The sequence below is a fragment of the Chelonoidis abingdonii genome, chromosome 1, assembly GCF_003597395.2.
Source record: "Chelonoidis abingdonii isolate Lonesome George chromosome 1, CheloAbing_2.0, whole genome shotgun sequence".
NCBI classification, from domain to species: domain Eukaryota; kingdom Metazoa; phylum Chordata; order Testudines; family Testudinidae; genus Chelonoidis; species Chelonoidis abingdonii.
Window position 1 is genome coordinate 267,056,756 of NC_133769.1, and position 13,842 is coordinate 267,070,597.

The following is a 13,842-nucleotide window of genomic DNA, read 5'->3' on the forward strand; positions in this document are numbered from 1 at the left end:
AGAAAGCACAGCTGCTGAAGCATCCTGAAGCTTCCTGGGCCCATATACCTCAAGCCTGTTAACTGCAATAGTGCCTGCTGAAGTTATCTCAGACTGGCATGGGAAGGTATGCTATCATGAAGGAAGAAATAAGGCTGCCATCCCTAGAAACTTTGGGAGAGGACTGCAGAGTACCTCAGACTACAGACTAGGTACTACAGACTAGGGACAGAATGGCTAGGCAGCAGTTCTGCAGAAATGGACCTAGGGTTTACAGTGGATGAGAAGCTGGATATAAGTCGACAGTGAGCCCTTATTGCAAAGAAGGCTAACAGCATTTTGGGCTGTATAAGTAGGGGCATTGCCAGCAGATCGAGGGATGTGATCATTCCTCTCTATTCTACATTGGTGAGGCCTCATCTGGAATACTGTGTTCAGTTTGGGGCCTGACACTACAAGGATGTGAAAAAATTGGAAAGAGTCCAGTAGAAGGCAACAAAAATGATTAGGGGGCAGGAGCAAATGACTTATGGGGAGAGGCTGAGGGAACTGGGATTGTTTAGTTTGCAGAAGAGAAGAATGAGGGAGGATTTGATAGCTGCTTTCAACTACCTGAAAGGGGGTTCCAAAGAGGATGGATCTATACTAGTGGTTCCCAAGCTTGTTCCGCTGGTTGTGCAGGGAAAGTCCCTGGCAGGCCAGGCCGGTTTGTTTATCTGCCTCTTCTGCAGGTTCGCCTAATCGTGGCTCCCAATGGGAGCTGCTGGAAGCAGCGTGGGCTGAGGGACGTACAGGTCACTGCTTCCAGCAGCTCCCATTGGCCTGGAGCAGTGAAGCACTGGAATGGGTTACCTAGGGAGGTGGTGAAATCGCCTTCCTTAGAGGTTTTTAAGCTCAGGCTTGACAAAGCCCTGGCTGGGATGATTTAGTTGGGGATTGGTCCTGCTTTGGGCAGGGAGTTGGACTAGATGACCTCCTGAGGTCCCTTCCAACCCTGATATTCTATGATTCTATAATATCTACATGAAAGCTTCACTGATATCTCTCAGGAGGATTCAAGGGACATCTCAGTGTACATTAACAAACTGTTTCACATGGCCCCACTGCCTAACTCTGCAGGGGAATGAAAAGCAATTAACAACTCTACCTCTCTTTGTTGTGCCACTACCACCTGTTAATGAGAAGTTGATAGCTGTGTGCATCATTGTAATGGGAAATACATTTACACATGTACCCGAGATTCCTTCATCTGCATCAAGCTTGGCTGTGTTTGACTATCAGGACTGACTGGATTATAGTGGCTTCTCAAACAGGTCCTGGCTCACAGAATAGTTGGATTCTCCAGTCACATGTTCCCTATCCTCCTCCTCCTCCCCATCCTCACTGTTCATGGCAGGGGCCTACATCTCGAGCTCCTTGGAGGTATCCACAGTGGTCTACAAGATGGTAGTCGGGTCTCTGGCAAGTTTGGCATGTAGCTCTCTGTAAAATCAGCAGATCTGTGGCCTGGGACTCAATTGACTGTTGGCCTCCCTGGCTTTCTGGTATGTTTACTGCAGTTTCTTAGCTTTCAAATGGTGAAGCTGCTGATCCCTGTTATACTCCTTCTACTGCATTCCCTGGGCAATCTGATCAGAGATGTGCACATTTCTACAGCTGCTCTGTAGCTGTGTCTGCACAGTCTCTTCTCTCCACAGCCCTAGGAGAGTCAATATCTCCTGTCTACTTCAGGCCAGGATTTATCTGGAGCCTGTAGCTGGCAAGGTAAGCTGGGCCCATGTATAGAACAAGGGAGAGCTGCAAGGTATGCTCACCAAGCTGAGCAATCAAGAAAAGGAATTTCAAAAATATGCAGGGTTTTGAAGTATGTGTGGGGGGATGGAGAAGGAGCAGGAAAGAGATATTTCTGGTGTCCAGGACTCCTTGCCAGTGACGTTCAAAACTGACACAAGAGTGGTCAGGGTTGGACATTGTAGGACAGCTGCTAGAAAATTATTAGGGTCGATATAGGTGACGTAGTGTCTACACTCACACTGTGTCAACCTCAGTATATCAACCATGGCTCAATGCCATTTGGACAGGTGGTGTTACTGCGTCACCATACTGGGACACTTGCACTGGTGGGAGACAAATTTGAGAGTACTCATTTGTACAACTAGGTCAACTCAAGGCAGCTTATGTCTTGTTATTACCTAACTTTGTAGTGCAGACCAGGCCTAAATCAGTTTACAAATGAATTTAGTGAAATCAAATATAAAAACAACCCCCCCTTTTTTTTGACTGAAGATTGTCCATTCTGGTTTTCAGTGCCATCCACTTCCCTTGGGAAAAGTTTTCAACTAGCAATAATCACACCTCAGATTAACTTCATTGGTTATGATACTGCCACTGCGCAAAGTTAAAAACAGTCTAACAGAGCTCAAATGTTTTTCTTGATGGTTGTGGAACACCTGGACACTTGGGCCCTAAACTGAATAAGCACCTCAAAATGTAAAATTGCTGACAAGGATTTATAATAATTTACAAACATAAAGGCCAAACTTTGAGCAAAAAGTCCTTTAAAAACCCATGTTTGGAAAAAAGAATATGTTGTCAATAGGGCACTTTGTTCCCCATAACTTTCCTGCTCAGATAAGAAAAATAAAGGTTATATTCATGAATAATTTAGCATGATGCATGTGTATTTAACTATGATATTAAAATATGGAATATTACTAAATTATAAAAAATAGAAGGTCTCTTTCATTTAATGATAATAGTTCATGACAATGAATGTTGAATGGTAAAAGGATAGATGTAATGTTAATGATTTATAATAGAATGAAAAACACATTATGTAAGTTTCAGTAAATGTATAACTGAGTATGTGAAATGTTAGATGACATAGAAGGATAAGGTCCCACACCAAAGGCTCTTAAACAAAGTAAGCGGTCATGGAATGACATGGGAAGGTCCTCTCATGGATCAGTAATTGCTTAAGATAATAAACAAAGGGTGGCGTGAAGGGAAATAAAAAGCAAGGTCCCCCTAGGATCTGTTTTGGGAGCTGTGCCATTCAACATATTCATAAATGATCTGGAGAGGAGGTAAAAAGTGAGGTAGAAAAATTTGCAGATGATACAAAATTTCTCAAGATAGTTAATTCCAAAGCAGATTGTGAAGGTTTACAGTGGAGATAAGTCTGCAGGTTTTGCCTCTGTTGTTCTGTCAAGATGTGCTTTGAGTGATCAGCGCCCTTCACAACACACCTTTCAAGATTCAGGGATCCTGCACATGCCTATCACAACGTGGGGTATATCGCATTCAGGGCATTAAATGCCCCAATAAGAACTATGGGTGTGAAACCAAACAATCACTACGCTCTCAAATGGACTCACACAGGAAAAAGATAAGACAAAACACTTTTCACAAAATGATCACTCTATTTCTGACCTATCAGTTCTCATCCTCAAAGGAAGCCAGCACAACAGTTTCAAAAGATGAGCCTGGAAGCTAAATTTATAACGCTGCTAGACACTAAAAATCATGGACTGAACAGAGACACTGGATTTATGGCTTATTGCAAGAATCTGTAACCCAATAACTCTCCCATTTTGTCCTAAGACTGTAGAAGTGTTAACGGGCCACTCTACCTTGAATGGTCCCTTTATGCTAAACAATCTGTTCCTCCTTGAATTTAGCGTGAGACTCTTTACCTTTACCAGACCTGAAGAGCTCTGTGTGGCTTGAAAGCTTCTCTCTCACCCCAACAGAAGTTGGTTCAATAAAATATATTACCTCACCCACCTTGTCTCACTAATATCCTGGGACCAACATGGCTATGGCTACACTACAACACACAGATAAGGAAATAAAGTCAGCCAAGAGGGAGGAAACTCTCTAACACTGATTTGCCTATATTAGCCAAATATAGATAGATAGATATTGGTTCCTGCTTTTGCCTTTATATTGTAAATTCTTTTTGCATGGACTTTATTATTTTTATGGCACAGTTAACAATATCTATTATACAGTACCATGTATGCCAGTATATTTATCTCTATGTATTATATAACCAAACATTACACAAATTTTATTGTAACATAATAAAAAATTGAATGTTATCAAGTATTTTTAATGTTAATCTATTCTGTCTCTTACTTGTTTTCTCCTTATTTTCTTCCTTAATCCAACCTTTTTGTCTTGTCTGTCTGTCTTTGGTATCTTTTCCTGTTTCATTTTCAGTGATATCCCTCTTTCCTCCTCTCCCACTTCCTATCCCTTCCCACTGTCTCCCATTCTCGTTTTTTTTCCTCTGTCTGTTCTCATTTTTTAAAGTTGTCCTTCCTTTACCCTCTGCCACTCCAAAATTTCTCTCTAGTCCCCTTAATTGTTGCTCCTTCCACTATTTGTCTTTTATAGGGTACACCTCAATCTTCTCATAATCTCACTTCAAATCTACTAACGCATTTCTCTGGTTACTGATTAGTCTGGATGATTGAGTGAAGGGCAATCTACAGCCTATCACTATCACTAACCATTCACCTACAGCCAGACATTCAGCCTAGCCACAACCCCTCACCGAATCACAACTGATGCTTCTAAATATGTAGCCACAATCATATGCTGTCCTTTAACCATATTACATTGCAACATATCTAATGTATTATCTGCTATCACTAGGTTTGTTTCAGCAATACTGTTTTCTAGGTTTCTCCTTCCCACACATTATATAAAACACATAAATAAATACAAACACATTAACTTCAGGGCAGACAATCAGTGTACCCTTTAAGTTCCTGTAGGAAATGATGCCAGTTCAATTAACAGAGGGTAAATGTACAGTGCAGTAAAAGCCCCACAGCATGACTATGGATGGCCTGGGTCAACAGCTTTGGGATCTTGGGGCTTGCACTGCAGGGCTAAAAGTTGCAGTGTAGACATGTAGGCTTGGTCTGGAGCCTGGGCTCTGAGACCTGTGGGGTGGATCTCAGAGCCGGGGCCCCAGCCTAAGCGTGAATGTCTACACTATATTTAGCTCAGCAGTCTGAGCCCTGCAAGCCCAAGCCAACTGACCCAGGGTCTGAGACTCAGTGTTGTGGCTTTTTTATTGCAGTATAGATGTACTCCTAGTCTCATAGCTATTTTGAAGACACTTGATCAGTGTACTCTGAGTTCCTGTAGGAAATGGTTCCTTCTTTAAGATGCCAGATCAATCATTTAGTGGCTATAGTCTCTGATTTTCTTATATCTTGCAACAAGTGACACAGATAAGGACAAGTGTAATGAGGTTGCACAGATCTTATTCATCCCTAAGTTGCACATAGTGTAAAAGTCTTCTTTCAAAAAGGGTGTTTAATTGCAGTTCAGAAAAACACTAGACATTTGGGCTGATTTGATTAAGCACTATTCAACCTGATAGTATTTATTTAATCTATTTTCTAACCTATAAAACAACATTATATTACATGAGACGGGGAGAAAGATCCAACACACTTCATTTGCAATAACATGCTTTGAAAACAGATTCAATTTTTCCTCAAAGAAAGTCTGAGCGTGCTGGATGTTATTCAATATGAAGTGGCTTGTCCATAATAAAACAAAAACACAGTAGTCCAAAGAATGCACATATTTTCATGAAATAAATACACTTTGCCTCAAGTATTCAAGAGAAAAAACAGTGTTTAATATTTTCTTACATAAGGTTATCCATGTTTCAGCACCACATGACCTTTCTGAAGAATGGCACTGATCTTTGGAAAAGGCATCTGAGATTGAAATAGTGATAATCTGTCCTTATAGATCTGAGTCAGGAAATACTAAATATTTGTTTCTGGAGAAATGTGATGAAGGGAGTTGTGCAGGAACACATTCTGTGAAACTATTTTTTATTGCAAGGCAGTATAAATATAATAATTAAAATACATAAAATGACAAACTACTCAGACTCCTCAAAATAAGATCTATTAGACAGTGAATAATTTTCTAAGGAAAGCAACATAAGCAGAGGGTAACCTGCATAGCTGTCTTGGTTGCTAGTGTAACTATGCCTTTGGCTGGGCTGTCTGCAGGGCTTGAATGTAAAAGCATTAGTCTTCATTGTTTGATTTTGGCGTCTCCTAGATATTATATACTGGTTCAAAGTCTAGTATGGCACAATTATGTTAATATAGATGCATATTAATAAAGTTAATGAAACATGCTAAGTAGTTACAGTAACAGCCCTTCACTGTGGAAACCTAGGTCCTTAGACCTTAATTAAGTCTCCGAAGAAAGTATATTTTCATCTTTATCGACAGAGTGCAATTATCCTTATACAAATTGGGCATTCAAAAATTAGTGGACACTTTTGACAATTTGGGCCTTAATCTCTTTGTGACTCAGTTCCCCAGCTGTAAAATACTGATACCACCACCTACTCTCAGTAAGTGTGAAAGGTCCCACAGGGATGTTGTGAAGATGAATTCATTAATATTTAGAAAGCCCTAATCAACTGTGGTGTGAGTACCCACAAAAATACTCATGAGGAAGCTAGTAGTTTTGTATTCAGTGCAGAGTTTGGATATTGTGTGTTAAATGAGGCCTGGGGCCACATTTTAAATAAGGAATAAAAAGAAATATTGAAAACTACTCAACCAATGAGCGAGGCAGGGGTCCTGTGTGGGGGGAAAACAGTAGGTGAACATATAATTAAAGATTGTATCATGATGCATATGAATAAGGGGCATGAATTAAGTGTGTACAAGCAACCTTAAGTCTGGCATTTCCTATCTTTGAATTGCTTGACTTATTCTTTTAATGTAGGATTTTGCTTGTTTGTTGTTTTTTAAAATGTAATACAGTCTATACATTGGGTCAAATCCAGAGCTGTGCTACTAATGCACATTAAGGCCAAAAGCAGTAGAAGTGCTGTGTTTCTCCTATGCAAGTGGGCAAAACAATGAGAAACCCACACAGGCCACAAATATATCAGACAATGGACTAATATGATAGACAACACCAATGAAGCCCATTCCCTACTGAACACAGAGATCCTATTAAACTTCCCCACTGCAGGGTTGGCTTTTAAAGGATATTTTTTCCCCAGCATACCCTTCTGAGGGCAGGCCTTTTAAATGCATCAGCGGCAAGCAGCTGCTGTCCTAAAGTGACCATTTTACAGCTCCTGGCTGCTAAGTACAGCCCTCTTCTTTCCACCTGGTAAGTGTTTTGCCGGTTTTTTCCATTTGTCATTGTTAAGGAGATGGCACATTCTCACAGATTCTATCTGCCAACCCCAATGCTATAGGTTGTAGCTCCTACAAGCAGAGACCCTTTCTTCAGGATTTACTTGCTTTCCAACACTTTATAATCTTCACCAGTCTTAAATCAGGAAACTGTATCCTGAAAATGTTTATTTCTGTTATTTTAGTTAAAAAAATAATCATTTTCCATGTAAACTAACTTGCTTACCTCTGCAGTATGTAGAGAATTTTCAATGCTATAATATTGTCGTCATTACTATCATATTATAACCTCCTGGTATGCATTTCAGAAGGGGCTTAGCTGCCATTGCAATAGCATCCTTCCTTCCTTTAAAATGCTGCAGAGGGTGCCTGATGGGGTGGGATCTAAACTGGGATAAGCCAAGGTGAGTCAGCATGCCAGAAGGACTAGGCGGGCATGCAGGTCATACACACCACCACCCCACTAAAGTCAACAGGGCTTCACACAAATTCTAGACTCTGCATGCATAGAACAATTTGCAGGACGTAGGCCTTGAAATATAGTTTTAAAAAAATATTAACATTTTTAAGGCTCTTTTTTTCTTCTCCTTACTTTAATTTTGGAAACTGAAAAGATCAGTTTCCAAAAAGAATGAATAAAAGCTCAATCCTCACCATTTTTGTCCACATTCCAATAGCTTTTTATTGACCCTGAATAGCACAAGTAAAGTTTTATGATTATAGGTGAAAACTTTATCTTTTGATTTTCCTCAAAATATTGACTCAGTGGCTATGAATGTTTGTTGTTACTAAGGGATAAGCCAGGAAGGCTGTCTTAATGAAGTTTGATCAGCAAATGCAGATCCTTGTGTTCAAAAAGTCTACCCTAACGTCAGAGTAAATATGTTCATACACATTGCTGGTGTTCCATGCTTCATTTGGCAAAAGGAACCTTCTGTCTCTTTGCACATTGCTCTCATGTTTTTACAGGAGCTCACTTCCTGCCAATTACTTAATACATTTGCAGTGAAATGTTAAAAGATTGCTACTTTATTGGTGTAACCGGGCGTGACTCACCCCCACAGCGCCTCCTGCTGGTTGCTTTGGGAATTAGCTCACACTTCCAGCATGGAGCACCCTCTGCAGGCCGGTGATCCGCCTTCTGGCCCCGTGTCCTTCCCTGGACCCCAGTGCCCCTTTTACATGGGGTACTGCCCCCCGGCAGTAACCCCTTTCTCTTAGGGGTTTCCCCTCCCCAAGGAACCCCCCACCCTCTATCCCCACTTTGCCTCAGGGTCTTGGCAACTGCCCAGTCATTAGCTAGCCCCACACCCTGGGGCAGACAGCAGTGTTAGCCTCTCATCATCAGCAAAAGGGGTTTGGACCTGCTGCCTTGGCCTACCCCTGGGTTGCACCCTGCAACCCCAGTACCTCCTAGCCTAATTCTAGGCCGCAGCCTGGGGCTTTCCAGGCAGGAGCTCCCCAGCTCTGCTGCCTTTCCCCAGCCCTGCTCCACGCTAGGTACCTTGTCTCAGCAGCCAGGCCCTTCTCTCTCTAAACACAGAAAGTCTCCTCTGGCTCCTGGCTTCTCTGCCCTTTTATAAGGACCTGTGGCTCAGTTTGGGGCGTGGCCCCAGCTGTTGCCACTTCCCCAATCAGCCCAGCTCAAAAGGCTGCTTGCTCCAGCCCCAACCCCTTTCCTGAGCTGTTTTTAACCTCTTCAGGGCCGGAGCAGAGATCCACTGTGCTACAATTGGGAATTCATTCTAGTCTGAACAAACTTGTCCAAAAGAAAATCAAGGTATGTAGAATGTTATTGATGCTGAAGAAAGCTTTGAATGTAGTACAATTCTCATCATATTAGACTCCTTATTAGTAACTTTTTAAATCCTGAAAGGATACTGCTAAAAATACCTTACCACCTTTCTTTTTGTATTGAATGATAATAGTAAACACTTTCTACTCTGTTTCATAGCAGTTTAAAGCTATCAATCCACTTGTACATTAAAATGATTTTTTGAAATTCATTGCTTGAACTCCTCTTTCAATATCCTTCCAGGAAATGTAGTTTCACTGGGGACAAATTGTCATAGTTTCTTTGCCTTCACAATAGGTCTGTGACAATTTACACTAGTTCAATATCTGCCCCACACTATTTATTGGAGGAGCATGGCAAGTCAACTGATCATGGTTTTAAATACCCATTTTCCAGCTTGTGGGCTGGACAATACACTCTTAAGAGCACAGTCACCTATGGTACCCTTACCTCTTAGAATGTGGATAAAAAATAATGAATTACAGCTGCTCCATCAACTTGGCTCGGAAGTAATGTTTAAGCTTCATCCTAATTAGATCAATAGAGGTTAAACCATATGAAAGTATAAATAAGGCTTAGTAATTACATACCTAATTTAGGAAGAAGTAGTTCTATTCATAATAAGTGGAACTATTAGGACTATTCCATTCCCCCTTTCTGACATTCTCCTTAGTTCATTTGAGCTGCAGATGTAACCAATTAGAAGTGAGTGGAAAATAATCTCCTATAGGCTGATATAATTTGCTATCTAAGTCCATGTGGAGTGCTTATAGGGAGGAGGGGGAAAAAAGGAAAAGGTCTTATGACAATAAGTGACCATAAACCCTGTGATGATTTCTTTATACGCCTATATATAAAACACATACATTATGTCAGATTTTGATGTTGGTCACATTGGTGTGAAGCCAATGCGACTCCATTGTTTTCAGTGGAGCTACACTGTTTTTACTTAGCTGTAAGTGATCCCATGTGTTATGCTGTCTGGAGTGGCTCACATCTTTGAATGTCTACTTCAGGGCAGACTGCAGAAATGAGGAAGATACCCCATGCTGGTAGTGTGTTCTACAATAAGATTTCACCAAGCTAGTAACAAATATGAACTCCTGGATCACTATCCCAATCTTACCATGGAGTCACAGACAATCCTCTCAGACTCTCCAGTCTCTCTTGCCACCCGACAAACTGAACTTTGTGATAAAAGGTCACTTAAATCAAAAATCATACTACATCAGGTTGCTCTCAGTCCCAAGACCAGTCACTTACCCCAGATCAATAGGTATTCCACGTCTTAATTTAAAGACAACACTGACAGCCAATTCTATAGTAAACTAACTAAAGATTTATTAGCTAAGAAAAGGAAGGAAAGTTATTAAGAAGTTAAATCAGATAAAATATATGTACAGGTGAGTCATATTTGTAATTCCAATTGGTGGTGGTGATGTAATAAATGACTGGTTTTCCCCAGTCTTTTCAGGATACTCAGGTTGTCTCTTGGGATCTCTGCTTTGCATCTGGTACACTTCCCTGTAAGCATCCAAACAGTCCAGAGATGAAGGATTTTTCCTTGAATCAATATTTGTACATTCTTATGACAGAAAACAAGCTGACAGTGTCTCTATCCACATGGGCTTTTCCTTTGATGATGGTGAGTGAGGAATGTACTTTGAGTCATTCACCTCCAGTCATCACACACAATGGCTACTTGCTTTCAAATATTTTTTTCTGATAAAGTCTTTCATTAGCATTCCACAAGGCTTCTTCGCTGGGTTATTTTATTACAGGGTATTTATAATGTAAATGTTTGCTATTACATTATAACAGCATTCATAAAAGTGAAAACAATTCAGGTAATGTCCCATCAGTTTTCATGAAGTTTAAACACCAAATACACTTATACCTTTAACAATCAGTTTGATCTGTCTAATAAACAAGTGAATTGGGCTGAATATACACTGACCTCAGCTGGCATATGGTGAGTCAGCATCTCAACCATCAATGACATTTTATACTGGTCAATTGAAAAGTGACTTAAAATCATTTCACTATGATGGCTCTGGAAAAGTCATAAAATAAAACAGCATAAGCAATTTGAGTTCAGCCTTTCTTTTTACACAGTTTCAATAAAGGCCATATTCCAATCTCTGGTAATAATGAAGAAAGTCTCAGTATTAAGAGGTTCTTCTAATCGTCAAAAAGAAAATAAATGACTGCTGCCAGCAAAGGGTCACTATCTGTTGACTGGCAATTGATTAGGCTTTCTGTGTTCTTGCAATGTGAGATCACTAATGACAATGCAATGACTTATGTCAAAGATTGTTGTGTATCCTTCCAGTCTTCAAAACTGAAAGCAGCAGTTTTACCCCCTTATTTAAATTAGATCTGGCTTTGTGCTTAATCAATTATCTACGTGTTGAGTTTAACTGGTTATTTTATGGGTTTCAAATCCATTCCTTGCTGTTCTCAATCACACACATTTTTTACACCTAATGCTAGTGACATTAAGAAAACACTCTTCCATTTTAATGAGAATTCTATATTTTCACAAGAGGGAAAAATCTATTTTTTTTTTCACAAAGCAACAATAGCACACCTCAAATCCAGTCAGTCTACTAAAAAAGAGGGGAAAGTATTCTCTAAGGCCATGTCTACACTTCCTGGGGATCGATGCTGCTGCAATCAATACAGTGGGGGTCAATTTAGCAGGTCTAGTGAAGACCCTCTAAATCAACTGCAGCGCACTATCCAGTCAACTCCGTACTCCACGAGAACAAGAAGAGTAAGGTAAGTCGATGGGAGAGCATCTCCCATTTTCTCACCATGGAGTAAACACCACGGTAAGTTGACCTAAGCTACATCAACTCCAGCTACATTATTCACATAGCTAGAGTAGCGTAACTTAGATTGACATACCATGCTAGTGTACACAAGGCCTAAGTCTTTCATTCTGATCTACAAGAAACATATACAGGAACTACCTATGTGGACAAGCTTGTAGGATTATTACACTAAGGTAGAAGCATTCTCTAGGTCTTCTAGTGCATTGTAGTTGGATGGCTGCCCCACACAAGGAGAAGAAAGGGTTAAAAGCAGCACCCAGGAGTCTGCAGAACCCACCAATCAGGAAAGGGCTTACTGAACACACCAATAGGGGGAAGGCTTGCTGGAGCAGCCAATCAGTACCAGTGAGGGTCATATCTAAAGGGCTGCTCAGGAGAGCAGAAGGGAGTCTCTCCTGGGAAGGAAAGAGAGAAGGACTGGTTGCCTGAAGAAGCGCCATAGATAGAGCAGTGCTGGGCAGGGGCATCAGAGTGTGAGAGTGAGTTTCTGGCTGACCACTGCCAGGCTGGGGCCTCGCTATAACGGCGGAGAGGGTACTAGGGCTACGGGGGAAGTGGCCCAGGGAAAATAGGTAGCAGGTTGGAGAAGGGCAGTAGGTGGCTGCCGGCTATAAGGTCCCTGGGTCAGAACCCAGAGTAGCGGGCGGGCCTTCCCCCCTTTGCATCCCACTTGCCAATGAGGAGAGAAGACAGTATCCAGACTGAAGTTAGTCCCTGAGATGAAGGGCTGGACCTGGGACTACAGTTGGCTGCTGAGGCAAGTGATGGGACTGAGGACTGCCAGTCCCCAGGAAGGGGGGAGATACTGGAGTGGGGCGGCACAGCCAAAGAACCGTGCACAGAAAAGGATGCTGCTGTCCGGGGAGCAACACTGGTCCAAAGAGTGGAGTCAGCAGTGATGGCAGGCATGACACCACTAGCTGAAAATGGACTGGAATGGCTGAGAGGTAATTCCCAGCATGGCCAGAAGGAGGTGCCATGGTGATGAGTTGCAGCCCCGTTACATGCATTTATTTCTTGTAAATCAATTTAGGCCCCAGTCCTAGAATTTGTTCTGCATGAACATTGATGTCAATCGTTTAGCAGATTACCCACATGCAATGAATGCAGGATTGGGGCTCAGAGCAGAAACTATGTTGTTTTAAAAGTGCACTGCCAGGGCTCAATGAATAATAACAATGATAATAATAGAAACTCACAAAAATGTCACTTGCTAAAGATGTTTATAGGAATTCTTCTTTAGATAACTGAACGCTAAGAACTCTTATTTTAACTTCTGCAAACACTTTACAGTTTGCATTTCTTTGAATATGGTTTTATATTATGAGTAATATTTATGCAGATATGTTACTTTCTGTAATTTTATTGTAATTCAATAAAAGGTGATTTAAAAAAAAAAAGAATCCCACTTCTATTTTATTACCTCCAAAATATTCATTTTGACTGAACCCTACTTGGTGGTATGATATATTACTTTTTAACAATTCAAAAAGACTTATTTTCTCTTTCTAAATTCTATGCCTGTCAACAGGTAAATGAGGAGCTGAAATACATTCTTTCAGTTTAAATGGGTATCAGACACAACAAAATAATCACTGCAATGTATGATCAGTATTAGTTTATAATAAGTGCTGCTATAAAATTGTTCCCATTATAGGCATTCACTTCTACAATCAGCAGGTGATAATCATACAGTTCTAAACCTGACATACTATAACTGTCATCGTAAGACAGTTTTAATCATTATGTGAATGAACACTTGGAACATTTAATCAGGTAGCTGCATATAATTGCCTTTTGAATATGTACCCAATTATATTCAAAACCTCAAAGTGAAACTTTCTAGAGTATTAGCTGTTTTTTTTATGGAAGTAGATACAGAATAAACAGCATTAAGTCAATTCATAAAACTAACCTCTGGTGAACTGGGCTACTTCTATTGTGGCTTCAGGCCAAATACCATTATCCTTTCACACAATGACTAGTGCCTTACTCAATGAAAAGTTCTTTCAATGGGACTACTTAA

At 40.7% G+C, this 13,842-nt stretch overlaps 1 pseudogene; it reads right to left on the bottom strand.

Moving 5' to 3' along the window:
- Window positions 1-2,299: 2,299 nt before the first annotated feature.
- LOC116834219 (U4 spliceosomal RNA) lies at window positions 2,300-2,379 on the bottom strand (annotated as a pseudogene).
- Between the last annotated feature and the right edge of the window lie 11,463 nt (window positions 2,380-13,842).